Here is a 12,420-nt window from a genome sequence, read left to right as displayed (position 1 = left end):
AAGCAGAATCATGTGAAAAGAAGTATCATGGATCCTGACTTCTTGTACTTTGCATAGTGCTTTTGAAATTTATCCACATTCATATAGCTAATTTGTTCTTTTAATTACTGCTGAGGAGTATTCCACTGTAGGCTAAACCGAAATGCGTTTACCCATTCATGAACTGAACTAATTCATGAGTTAACAGACATTTGACTGTTTATTTTAGAAAGTTATTATGAAAATTTATGTTCAAATCTTATGTAAACATGAATGAAATTTAAAAAGCTTCAGTTCTTATAAACCTTGTGGGCAAGCCTTTTTGCATTGCTATCGTTTTCTGAAAGTAGGTCCTGGTTTTCATTATTTTTCCCCCTTACAGTAAGTTTACATGGAATTAAAACTCAATCCTTAACTGATTTTTTGGTGAACTGTTCCTAAGCTGAAGCTGGTATGCTTCAGAATTAATTTTCTAATGGCACAGAACTCCAGATTCTGTTGTTTTGTTTTTGCCATAGTGTTCACAAATACAGCTGCTGTGCTTTGTGAAATTTCCTCGCTCAACTTTTTTCCTCCTCCACTTTTTCCTGGATCTTTCCCCTTTCTTGTCCCTTTTTTGGTGTCTAAATTTCTTAGTTTTGTTCCACTTCAAGTAGTTTCTTTTCAGTGAGTATCCTAAAAGAATTTCTTATCTTAAAAGACATAGTTAGCTGATCAGTTTTGAAGAGTTTCTTGTAGTTGTACAGATCACATCATGGGGAACTGGGACTTTCATATGCCATATTGAGTTCCACTGTTTTTTTCTCTGTAAATAAAGTATTAACAATGAACTTCCTGTATGTGTTTGCCTATATCTGGTTTTGAGGCTCATGGGGAAATTTCATTGCAAATAGTATTCATAGGTTTTATATTGTGGATATATAACTGCTCTCTCATTTTTTGTCAGGATTTAGAAAACTCTGCTGTGCTCTCCCGGAGAAGGCAACGGCACCCTACTCAAGTACTCTTGCCTGGAAAATCCCATGGATGGAGGAGTCTGATAGGCTGCAGTCCATGGGGTCGCTAAGAGTTGGACATGACTGAGCGACTTCCCTTTCACTTTTCACTTTCATGCATTGGAGAAGGAAATGGCAACCCACTCCAGTGTTCTTGCCTGGAGAATCCCAGGGATGGGGGAGCCTGGTGGGCTGCTGTCTATGGGGTCGCACAGAGTCGGACACGACTGAAGCGACAGCAGCAGCAGCAGCTGTGCTCTCCATCTGCCCAGAATCTCGTTATTTTCAAATGCCTTCATCCAGTTGGCTCAGAAAGTGCTTTAGTCACTGGTTTTAGTTCCCAAAGTCATTTTCTTTCATTTTTATGGGACTTCTAAGATGAATGTGATTAGCTATGGTCATTCTACCAGTAAATCATTAATATTGAGACAGGTTTCTTCTCTTCGATGACTTGCATCAGTGTCACCTTTAATAGGCACAAAGTAAAAATAGTTCTGCAAAGTTTTCAAGGAGTCATACTTAAATGGGACATATATGACCTCCTCCATATGATCTGTATGGTATTAGAGAGTTCCTTATTTCTGTTGTTTAAAACTCTTATTAGCCACACTTTTTAGCTTCTAAGCCTATTCCTTCATATTTGAGAGCAAAGCCAATGTTCAAACAAGCAGAAAGAAAATGAGTGTAAAATTCAAACAATACTTATAAATTTAAAAAATCTACAGAAGTTAATTTCAGCATGTTTGGATAGGAAAACTATTCACAAAGTGAGAATATACTTAGTTTTACTATATATAATAGCTTGTTTTAAAGTATTTATTATGGGACTTAGTTTTGTTACCAAAATGCAAGTTCACATGCCAGACTACACAGTGAGGCCAAACAGTAGCAAAATACCAGAGTTTGGAGCAGCAAAACATTTACTGAGGTCCGTGCAAGGAGAGGGGTGGCTCATGAATTTAAAGCATCAAACTCTCAGCAAAGCCCTTTTTGAGGACAGAGGAAGGAGGGCCATGAGGAGTGGTTGTAAACAACGGTGTCAGATCCCTCTTTCTGGAGGTCAGGTCATGGTCAGGTAACACGTTCCTGTAAATTGCTATCTAACAAGTGTTATCCTCCATCCTGACAAGAATGGGCACATCCCAGGGCACAACTTTCCCCCTCCAAGTTCCGGTCCTGCTGAGAGGAGGCAGCGCTAAGCTGGCAGCACCCTCAGGGCCCGGTACTCAGACCCTGCTCAGCTGTCATCGCTGAGGGAGCTGCACGCCCAGCCCAACTGGCCTGGTTTCTCAGGCCGCCCGTATAGGGGGTGGTGGTGGATGGGAGCTGGTAGGGGGCAGGTCTCACAGAAAGTATCCCAGGCAGAAGGCTGCTGCCATGAGGTGGCAGAGGTGGGAGTGGCCACTGCCTCAAAGCCTGGGTCTGGCCAGTGGGTGGCCTTGATGAGGGCTCTAGAGACCAGCAGGACACAGTCCTCTACCTGTAACCTGGTTCTCCAGCTCACCCATTTTCCCAAGGCTGGATGAACTGGAGGGCCCCGGGGAGAAGGTCAGGATTCACTTCTTACCTCACTCTCCTCTGCCTGGTGATCATTGACGACTGACTGATTGGGATCTCTAGCAGTGCTAACTGACAGTTGCTCACTTGAGGGGAGAAGCCAGTTGCCAAGTTTACTAATGGCTGAGCAGGACAACAAATGTTTGCTCGTTGACAGTTGCTCACTTAGGGGCAGGGCCCAAGGTTGCCTTGACCAATGGTGTATGACATGAATGCAGGCTCAGTCACGTCCAACTCTTTGAGACCCCATGGGCTGTAGCCTGCCAGGCTCCTTTGTCCGTGTAATTTTCTAGACAAGAATACTAGACTGGATTGTCATTTCCTATTCCAGAGAATTTTCCCAACCCAGAAGTCAAACCTATCGGTCATGGTCAGGTAACATGTTCCTGTAAATCTCTATCTAACAAGTGTTATTCTCTGCCCTGACAAGAACAAGTTTTATTATCCTGAGTTTCCTGCATTGGCAGGCAGATTCTTTATCACTGCACCACCTGAGAAGCCCTAAGGGACCATTAATGGTCTTCTAGTAACTACTGCCTGGTTACAGGGTGGGTGGGTAACAGCCCACAGCAATGCCCCAGTGCTAAGGTCTGCACACAGCTGTGCTCTATTATAGTCTAGCCAACTCATCCAGCATAAATCGATACTTAATATTCTAGGGAGGGTTTCCCTGGTGACTGAGTGGTAAATAATCCATCTGCAGTGCAGGAGATGCAGGAGATGAAAGTTCTATACTTGGGTTGGGAAAGGGAGGGCAACCCACCCCAGTATTCTTGCCTGGAAAATCCCATGGATAGAGGAGCTTGGCAGCTCTGGTCCACGCGGTTGCAAAGAGTCAGACACAACTGAAGTGACTGAGCACATATCCTAGGAAGAAATGCTACACAGACACATGTTGATAATTCCTTCTCTTTGGTCTGAACTAGTGGGTTTCTTATTGAACTCTCATGATCAGTTCACATTCTCATATCTTAGGTGAACTATAACACATCCAGGGTAGAAAAAGAGAATATGTACAGTACTGTACAGCAGCCTTGAAATTGAACATCTTCAATATCTTCATTAGCCAGCCTAATTTATTTCAAACTTATCAACTACTTGTTGACACTTTTTACTCCTGATAATTCTGTGATTTATTATGATATCAGTTTAGCACAAAAGTTTGACAAAGTTTTACAGTATCTTATTCTTAAATTTCTCCGGTCCTTCACCACAATAGATGAATTAATATTTGGCTTAAAAAAGGAAATAAACAGCCATATATGTTGAACACTTCTGTTTTCCACTTACAAATTATTTATATGAGTACATGAGAAATATTTATGTTTGCCAATATAAAGGGAGATAGATTAAAAAATAGAATGTAACTACAGATTACCATTAAATAAAAAGAATGGTTAGATCCAGCAGACCAAAAAAACCTCAAATCTGTTGGATATTCCAGTTATAGAAATGTGTATTATTCTCATATGCTGGATGTTAGTAGAGTTGTCAAAATATGTGTCAACATTTTAAAGCAAAGTAGCAAGCAGGTGACTCAATAAATAATTGCTACTAACTCAATAAATTCTTAGAGTTAGAGATGGAATTTATTTTCTTCTTCTCAAGATCATGCTCACTGCACTTTCATGCTGACATCTTCTCCTTAGCCAGGAAACATCTGCCAAAAGGCTTTGCAAATAATTCCAAATGTGCCAAAAATGCAGAAAAATACATATATATATTAAGAAATATATGACTATAGGACACATATGTAATACATATTATAATATGCAATATATAGACATGGAGATAGTTGGATAGCATCACCAATTCATGAAACTGGGCAAACTCTGGGAGATAGTGAGGGGCTAACTCACTATCTCTAACTAAATCCTGTTAGTGCAGTAACAAATGTACATACTTACTATGAAATGCTCTTCTATATACTCATGAAGATTTATTTTACAATCATTAGGAGGAAAACAAGCCAAAAATTCAGTTCTCATGTTGATAGTGAGGGGCTGGAAGGCCTGGAGTGCTGCAGTCCATGGAGTCACAAAGAGTCGGACACAGCTTAGTAACAACATATGGAGTAGGAAATAGCACCCCACTCCAGTATTCTTTCCTGGAAAATTCCATGGGCAAAGGAGCATGGAGTCAGAGAGTCAGACTTAGCTGAGTGACTGAGTGCACAATATAAATGAGTATGTGCTGGCTCAGTCTCATCAGTCGTGTCAACTCTATGTGACCCCATGGACTGTAGACCACCAGGCTCCTCTGTCCATGCGATTTTCCAGGCAAGAATGCTGGAGTGGGGTGTCATTTCCTCCTCCACAGGATCTTCCCAACCCAGGGATGAAAGTCACGTCTCCTGTGTCTTCTGCATTGCAGGCAGGTTCTTTACCTCTGAGCCACTAGGGAAGCCCCAATATATATGTATACTTATGTGTATTACTTTTGGAGGAAATTTTATCTGTAAGCTTTACTGACTTGATTAATCACCATATGAAAACTCTTCAGCTCACATTGCTGTTATTCTAGGAATATTCCAAGAAAAGAAGAGAAACATTAAAATCCATCAATATTTTTTCCTGTGAAGTTTTAGGCCCTGGACATATGGGAACATGCCAACTTGCGTGGTTGAACTAAACAGCTGAAAAGTAAATCCTGTTAGTGCAGTAACAAATGTACATACTTACTATGAAATGCTCTTCTTTATACTAATGAAGATTTATTTTACAAACATTAGGAGGAAAACAGGCCAAAAATTCAATTCTCATGCTGATATTGATCTATACAAATTTCCACCTCTGCACATTTAGCAAAGTGTCCTATAAGATATTCTGATCAAGTATAATATTTTATTATAATATTCACATCCTCTCATAAATAGAATTGTGAAACAAATTTCCTAAGACTTCTCTCCTTCATGCAACGTCCTCTAGTGATTAAAGTATGTAGTACTGGGGCAAAGGTACAACTGAGATTAGATAAGCAAGTAAGGTAGGAAAATATTTATTTATATAAAAGTAAATATGATTTTATTCTCAGGAAACCATCTTCAAATTTAATGTATATATTTTTAATCACACACCTGGTTTTGTCCTACATGATATTTTATTTGAAATCATTAGCATTTGTTCGCAATTTAATAAAAAATCTGGGACCAAATGAGAAATATATATATATATATTTTTAATTTTATTTAATTTTTAAACTTTACATAATTGTATTGGTTTTGCCAAATATCAAAATGAATCCACCACAGGTATACATGTGTCCCCCATCCTGAACCCTCCTCCCTCCTCCCTCCCCATACCATCCCTCTGGGTCGTCCCAGTGCACTAGCCCCAAGCGTCCAGTATCGTGCATCGAACCTGGACTGGCATCTCGTTTCATACATGATATTTTACATGTTTCATTGCCATTCTCCCAAATCTCCCCACCCTCTCCCTCTCCCACAGAGTCCATAAGACTGTTCTATACATCACTGTCTCTTTTGCTGTCTCGTTCACAGGGTTATTGTTACCATCTTTCTAAATTCCATATATATGCGTTAGTATACTGTATTGGTGTTTTTCCTTCTGGCTTACTTCACTCCGTATAATAGGCTCCAGTTTCATCCACCTCATTAGAACTGATTCAAATGTATTCTTTTTAATGGCTGAGTAATACTCCATTGTGTATATGTACCTCAGCTTTCTTATCCATTCATCTGCTGATGGGCATCTAGGTTGCGTCCATGTTCTGGCTATTATAAACAGTGCTGCGATAAAATTGGGGTACACGTGTCTCTTTCCCTTCTGGTTTCCTCAGTGTGTATGCCTAGCAGTGGGATTGCTGGATCATAAGGCAGTTCTATTTCCAGTTTTTTAAGGAATCTCCACACTGTTCTCCATAGTGGCTGTACTAGTTTGCATTCCCACCAACAGTGTAAGAGGATTCCCTTTTCTCCACACCCTCTCCAGCATTTATTATTTGTAGACTTTTGGATCGCAGCCTGACTGGTATGAAATGGTACCTCATAGTGGTTTTGATTTGCATTTCTCTGATAATGAGTGATGTTGAGCATCTTTTCGTGTGTTTGTTAGCCATCTGTATGTCTTCTTTGCAGAAATGTCTATTTAGATCTTTGGCCCATTTTTTGATTGGGTCATTTATTTTTCTGGAGTTGAACTGTAGGAGTTGCTTATATATTTTTGAGATTAGTTGTTTGTCAGTTGCTTCATTTGCTATTATTTTCTCCCATTCTGAAGGCTGTATTTTCACCTTGCTAATAGTTTCCTTTGATGTGCAGAAGCTTTTAAGGTTAATTAGGTCCCATTTGTTTATTTTTGCTTTTATTTCCAATATTCTGGGAGGTGGGTCATAGAGGATCCTGCTGTGATGTATGTCAGAGAGTGTTTTGCCTATGTTCTCCTCTAGGAGTTTTATAGTTTCTGGTCTTACCTTTAGATCTTTAATCCATTTTGAGTTTATTTTTGTGTATGGTGTTAGAAAGTGTTCTAGTTTCATTCTTTTACAAGTGGTTGACCAGATTTCCCAGCACCACTTGTTAAAGAGATTTCCTTTAATCCTTTGTATATTCTTGCCTCCTTTGTCAAAGATAAGGTGTCCATATGTGCGTGGATTTATCTCTGGGCTTTCTATTTTGTTCCATTGATCTATATTTCTGTCTTTGTGCCAGTACCATACTGTCTTGATAACTGTGGCTTTGTAGTAGAGCCTGAAGTCAGGTAGGTTGATTCCTCCAGTTCCATTCTTTCTCAGGATCGCTTTGGCTATTCGAGGTTTTTTTGTATTTTTGTATTCGTACAAATTGTGAAATTATTTGTTCTAGCTCTGTGAAGAATACTGTTGGTAGCTTGATAGGGATTGCATTGAATCTATAAATTGCTTTGGGTAGTGTACTCATTTTCACTATATTGATTCTTCCAATCCATGAACATGGTATATTTCTGCATCTATTAGTGTCCTCTTTGATTTCTTTCACCAGTGTTTTATAGTTTTCTATATATAGGTCTTTAGTTTCTTTAGGTAGATATATTCCTAAGTATTTTATTCTTTTCGTTGCAATGGTGAATGGAATTGTTTCCTTAATTTCTCTTTCTGTTTTCTCATTATTAGTGTATAGGAATGCAAGGGATTTCTGTGTGTTGATTTTATATCCTGCAACTTTACTATAGTCATTGATTAGTTCTAGTAATTTTCTGGTGGAGTCTTTAGGGTTTTCTATGTAGAGGATCATGTCATCTGCAAATAGTGAGAGTTTTACTTCTTCTTTTCCAATTTGGATTCCTTTTATTTCTTTTTCTGCTCTGATTGCTGTGGCCAAAACTTCCAAAACTATGTTGAATAGTAATGGTAAAAGTGGGCACCCTTGTCTTGTTCCTGACTTTAGAGGAAATGCTTTCAATTTTTCACCATTGAGGATAATGTTTGCTGTGGGTTTGTCATATATAGCTTTTATTATGTTGAGGTATGTTCCTTCTATTCCTGCTTTCTGGAGAGTTTTTACCATAAATGGGTATTGAATTTTGTCAAAGGCTTTCTCTGCATCTATTGAGATAATCGTATGGTTTTTATTTTTCAATTTGTTAATGTGGTGTATTACATTGATTGATTTGCGGATATTGAAGAATCCTTGCATCCCTGGGATAAAGCCCACTTGGTCATGGTGTATGATCTTTTTAATGTGTTGTTGGATTCTGATTGCTAGAATTTTGTTAAGGATTTTTGCATCTATTTTCATCAGTGATATTGGCCTGTAGTTTTCTTTTTTTGTGTGGCATCTTTGTCAGGTGTTGGTATTAGGGTGATGGTGGCCTCATAGAATGAGTTTGGAAGTTTACCTTCCTCTGCAATTTTCTGGAAGAGTTTGAGCAGGATAGGTGTTAGCTCTTCTCTAAATTTTTGGTAGAATTCAGCTGTGAAGCCGTCTGGACCTGGGCTTTTGTTTGCTGGAAGATTTTTGATTACAGTTTCAATTTCCGTGCTTGTGATGGGTCTGTTAAGATTTTCTATTTCTTCCTGGTCCAGTTTTGGAAAATTGTACTTTTCTAAGAATTTGTCCATTTCTTCCACGTTGTCCATTTTATTGGCATATAATTGTTGATAGTAGTCTCTTATGATCCTTTGAATTTCTGTGTTGTCTGTTGTGATCTCTCCATTTTCATTTCTAATTTTATTGATTTTATTTTTCTCCCTTTGTTTCTTGATGAGTCTGGCTAATGGTTTGTCAATTTTATTTATCCTTTCAAAGAACCAGCTTTTGGTTTTGTTGATTTTTGCTATGGTCTCTTTTGTTTCTTTTGCATTTATTTCTGCTCTAATTTTTAAGATTTCTTTCCTCTACTAACCCTGGGGTTCTTCATTTCTTCCTTTTCTAGTTGCTTTAGGTGTAGAGTTAGGTTATTTATTTGACTTTTTTCTTGTTTCTTGAGGTGTGCCTGTATTGCTATGAACTTTCCCCTTAGGACTGCTTTTACCGTGTCCCACAGGTTTTGGGTTGTTGTGTTTTCATTTTCATTCGTTTGTATGCAAATTTTTATTTCTTTTTTGATTTCTTCTGTGATTTGTTGGTTATTCAGCAGCGTGTTGTTCAGCCTCCATATGTTGGAATTTTCTAATAGTTTTTCTCCTGTAATTGAGATCTAATCTTACTGCATTTTGGTCAGAAAAGATGCTTGAAATGATTTCTATTTTTTTGAATTTACCAAGGCTAGCTTTATGGCCCAGGATGTGATCTATCCTGGAGAAGGTTCCATGTGCGCTTGAGAAAAAGGTGAAATTCATTGTTTTGGGATGAAATGTCCTATAGATATCAATTAGGTCTAACTGGTTTATTGTATCGTTTAAAGTTTGTGTTTCCTTGTTAATTTTCTGTTTAGTTGATCTATCCATAGGTGTGAGTGGGGTATTAAAGTCTCCCACTATTATTGTGTTATTGTTAACTTCTCCTTTCATACTTGTTAGCATTTGTCTTACATATTGCGGCGCTCCCTTGTTGGGTGCATCTATATTTATAATTGTTATATGTTCTTCTTGGATTGATCCTTTGATCATTATGTAGTGACCTTCTTTGTCTTTTTCACAGCCTTTGTTTTAAAGTCTATTTTATCCAATATGAGTATTGCTACTCCTGCTTTCTTTTGGTCCCTATTTGCATGGAAAATCTTTTTCCAGCCCTTCACTTTCAGTCTGTATGTGTCCCCTGTTTTGAGGTGGGTCTCTTGTAGACAACATATGTAGGGGTCTTGTTTTTGTATCCATTCAACCAGTCTTTGTCTTTTGGTTGGGGCATTCAACCCATTTACGTTTAAGCTAATTACTGATAAGTATGATCCCATTGCCATTTACTTTATTGTTTGGGGTTTGAATTTATACACCGTTTTTGTGTTTCCTGGCTAGAGAATATCCTTTAGTATTTGTTGGAGAGCTGGTTTGGTGGTGCAGAATTCTCTCAGCTTTTGCTTGTCTGAAAAGCTTTTGATTTCTCCTCCATACTTGAATGAGATCCTTGCTAGGTACAATAATCTGGGCTGTAGGTTATTTTCTTTCATCATTTTAAGTATGTCTTGCCATTCCCTCCTGGCTTGAAGAGTTTCTATTGAAAGATCAGCTGTTATCCTTATGGGAATTCCCTTGTGTGTTATTTGTTGTTTTTCTCTTGTTGCTTTTAATATTTGTTCTTTGTGTTTGATCTTTGTTAATTTGATTAATATGTGTCTTGGGGTGTTTCGCCTTGGGTTTATCCTGTTTGGGACTCTCTGGGTTTCTTGAACTTGGGTGATTATTTCCTTCCCCATTTTAGGGAAGTTTTCAACTATTATCTCCTCAAGTATTTTCTCATGGTCTTTCTTTTTGTCTTCTTCTTCTGGAACCCCTATGATTCGAATGTTGTAGCGTTTAATATTGTCCTGGAGGTCTCTGAGATTGTCCTCATTTCTTTTAATTTGTTTTTCTTTTATCCTCTCTGATTCATTTATTTCTACCATTTTATCTTCTAATTCACTAATCCTATCTTCTGCCTCTGTTATTCTACTATTTGTTGCCTCCAGAATGTTTTTAATTTCATTTATTGCATTATTCATTATATATTGACTCTTTTTTATTTCTTCTAGGTCCTTGTTAAACCTTTCTTGCATCTTCTCAATCCTTGTCTCCAGGCTATTTATCTGTGATTCCATTTTAATTTCAAGGTTTTGGATCAATTTCACTATCGTTATTCGGAATTCTTTATCAGGTAGATTCCCTATCTCTTCCTCTTTTGTTTGGTTTGGTGGGCATTTATCCTGTTCCTTTATCTGCTGGGTATTCCTCTGTCTCTTCATCTTGTTTAAATTGTTGAGTTTGGGGTGTCCTTTCTGTATTCTGGCAGTTTGTGGAGTTCTCTTTATTGTGACTTTTCCTCACTGTGTGTGGGTTTGTACAGGTGGCTTGTCAAGGTTTCCTGGTTAGGGAAGCTTGTGTCGGTGTTCTGGTGGGTGGAGCTGTATTTCTTCTCTCTGGAGTGCAATGAAATGTCCAGTAATGAGTTATGGGATGTCTATGGTTTTGGGGTGACTTTGGGCAGCTTGTATCTTGAAGCTCAGGGCTGTGTTCCTTTGTTGCTGGAGAATTTGCTTGGTATGTCGTGCCCTGGAACTTGTTGGCCCTTGTGTGGTGCTTGGTTTCAGTGTCGGTATGGAGGCATTTGATAAGCTCCTGTCTATTAATGTTCCTTGGAGTCAGAAGTTCCCTGGAGTCAGGGTTTGGACTTAAGCTTCCTGCTTCTGGTTATTGGTCTTATTTTTACAGTAGTTTCAAAACTTCTCCTTCTATACAGCACCATTGATAAAACATATACATTAAAGAGGAAAAGTTTCTCTACGATGAGGGTCACTCAGAGAGGTTCACAGCGTTACATGGAGAAGAGAAGAGGGAGGAGGGAGTTAGAGGTGACCCAAATGAGATGAGGTGGAATCAATTGTGGAGAGAGTGGGGTAGCCACTAGTCACTTCCTTATGTGCACTCCACAACTGGACCACTCAGAGATGTTCACGGAGTTATACAGAGAAGAGAAGAAGGAGGAAGGAGACAGAGGTGGCCAGAAGGATAAAAGGGGGAATGAAAAGGAGGGAGACAGATTCAGCCAGTAATCAGTTCCCTAAGTGTTCTCCACCATCTGGAACACACAGAAACTCACAGAGTTGGGTAGAGTACAGAGGGGTTAGGGAGGAGACACAGGCGACCTGGTGGAGAAAAAGGAGAGTCCAAAGGGAGGGAGAGCAGTCAAGTCAGTAATCTCACTCCCTAGTGAAAAATGGGTCCTGAGGATTGGGTTCTTAAAGGTACAAAATTGGTAACAAATACATAAAAGCAAAAATTAAAAATCTAGAGTAGAGTTTGGAATTTCAAAAATACGATGTTAAAGAAAAGAAGAAGGAAAAGAAAGAGAAAAAACAAACAAAGAAAAACAAACAGGGTCGTGAAAATTATAAAGAAAATACAGGTACAAAATTGATAACTAATGCCAAAAAGCAAAAATTAAAAATCTAGAGTAGAGTTTGGAATTTCAAAAATACAATGTTATATAAAAGAAGAAGAGAAAGAAACAGAAAAAAAAGTCACAGAAATTATAAAAAAAAACTATAGGTACAAAATTGATAACATATACCAAAAAGCTAAAATTAAAAAACTAGAGTAGAGTTTGGAATTTCAAAAATACTTTGTTAAAGAAAAGAAGAAAAGAAGGAAAAAAAAAAAAAAACAAGGTCAAGAAATTATAAAATATATATATATATGGAGTTTGCTGAAGAAGAAAAAAAATAGGGTCTTTTTTTTTTTTTTGCAAAGTAATAGGTTATAAAAGTGAAAATTAAAGGAAAAATAGAGGACTTAAAATTTTTTTTCTAAAAATTAAAAA

Source organism: Bos javanicus, chromosome 16 (genome assembly GCF_032452875.1).
Source record: "Bos javanicus breed banteng chromosome 16, ARS-OSU_banteng_1.0, whole genome shotgun sequence".
NCBI classification, from domain to species: domain Eukaryota; kingdom Metazoa; phylum Chordata; class Mammalia; order Artiodactyla; family Bovidae; genus Bos; species Bos javanicus.
The sequence above is the reverse complement of the archived record's forward strand: the minus strand, read 5'-3'. Positions refer to the sequence as shown.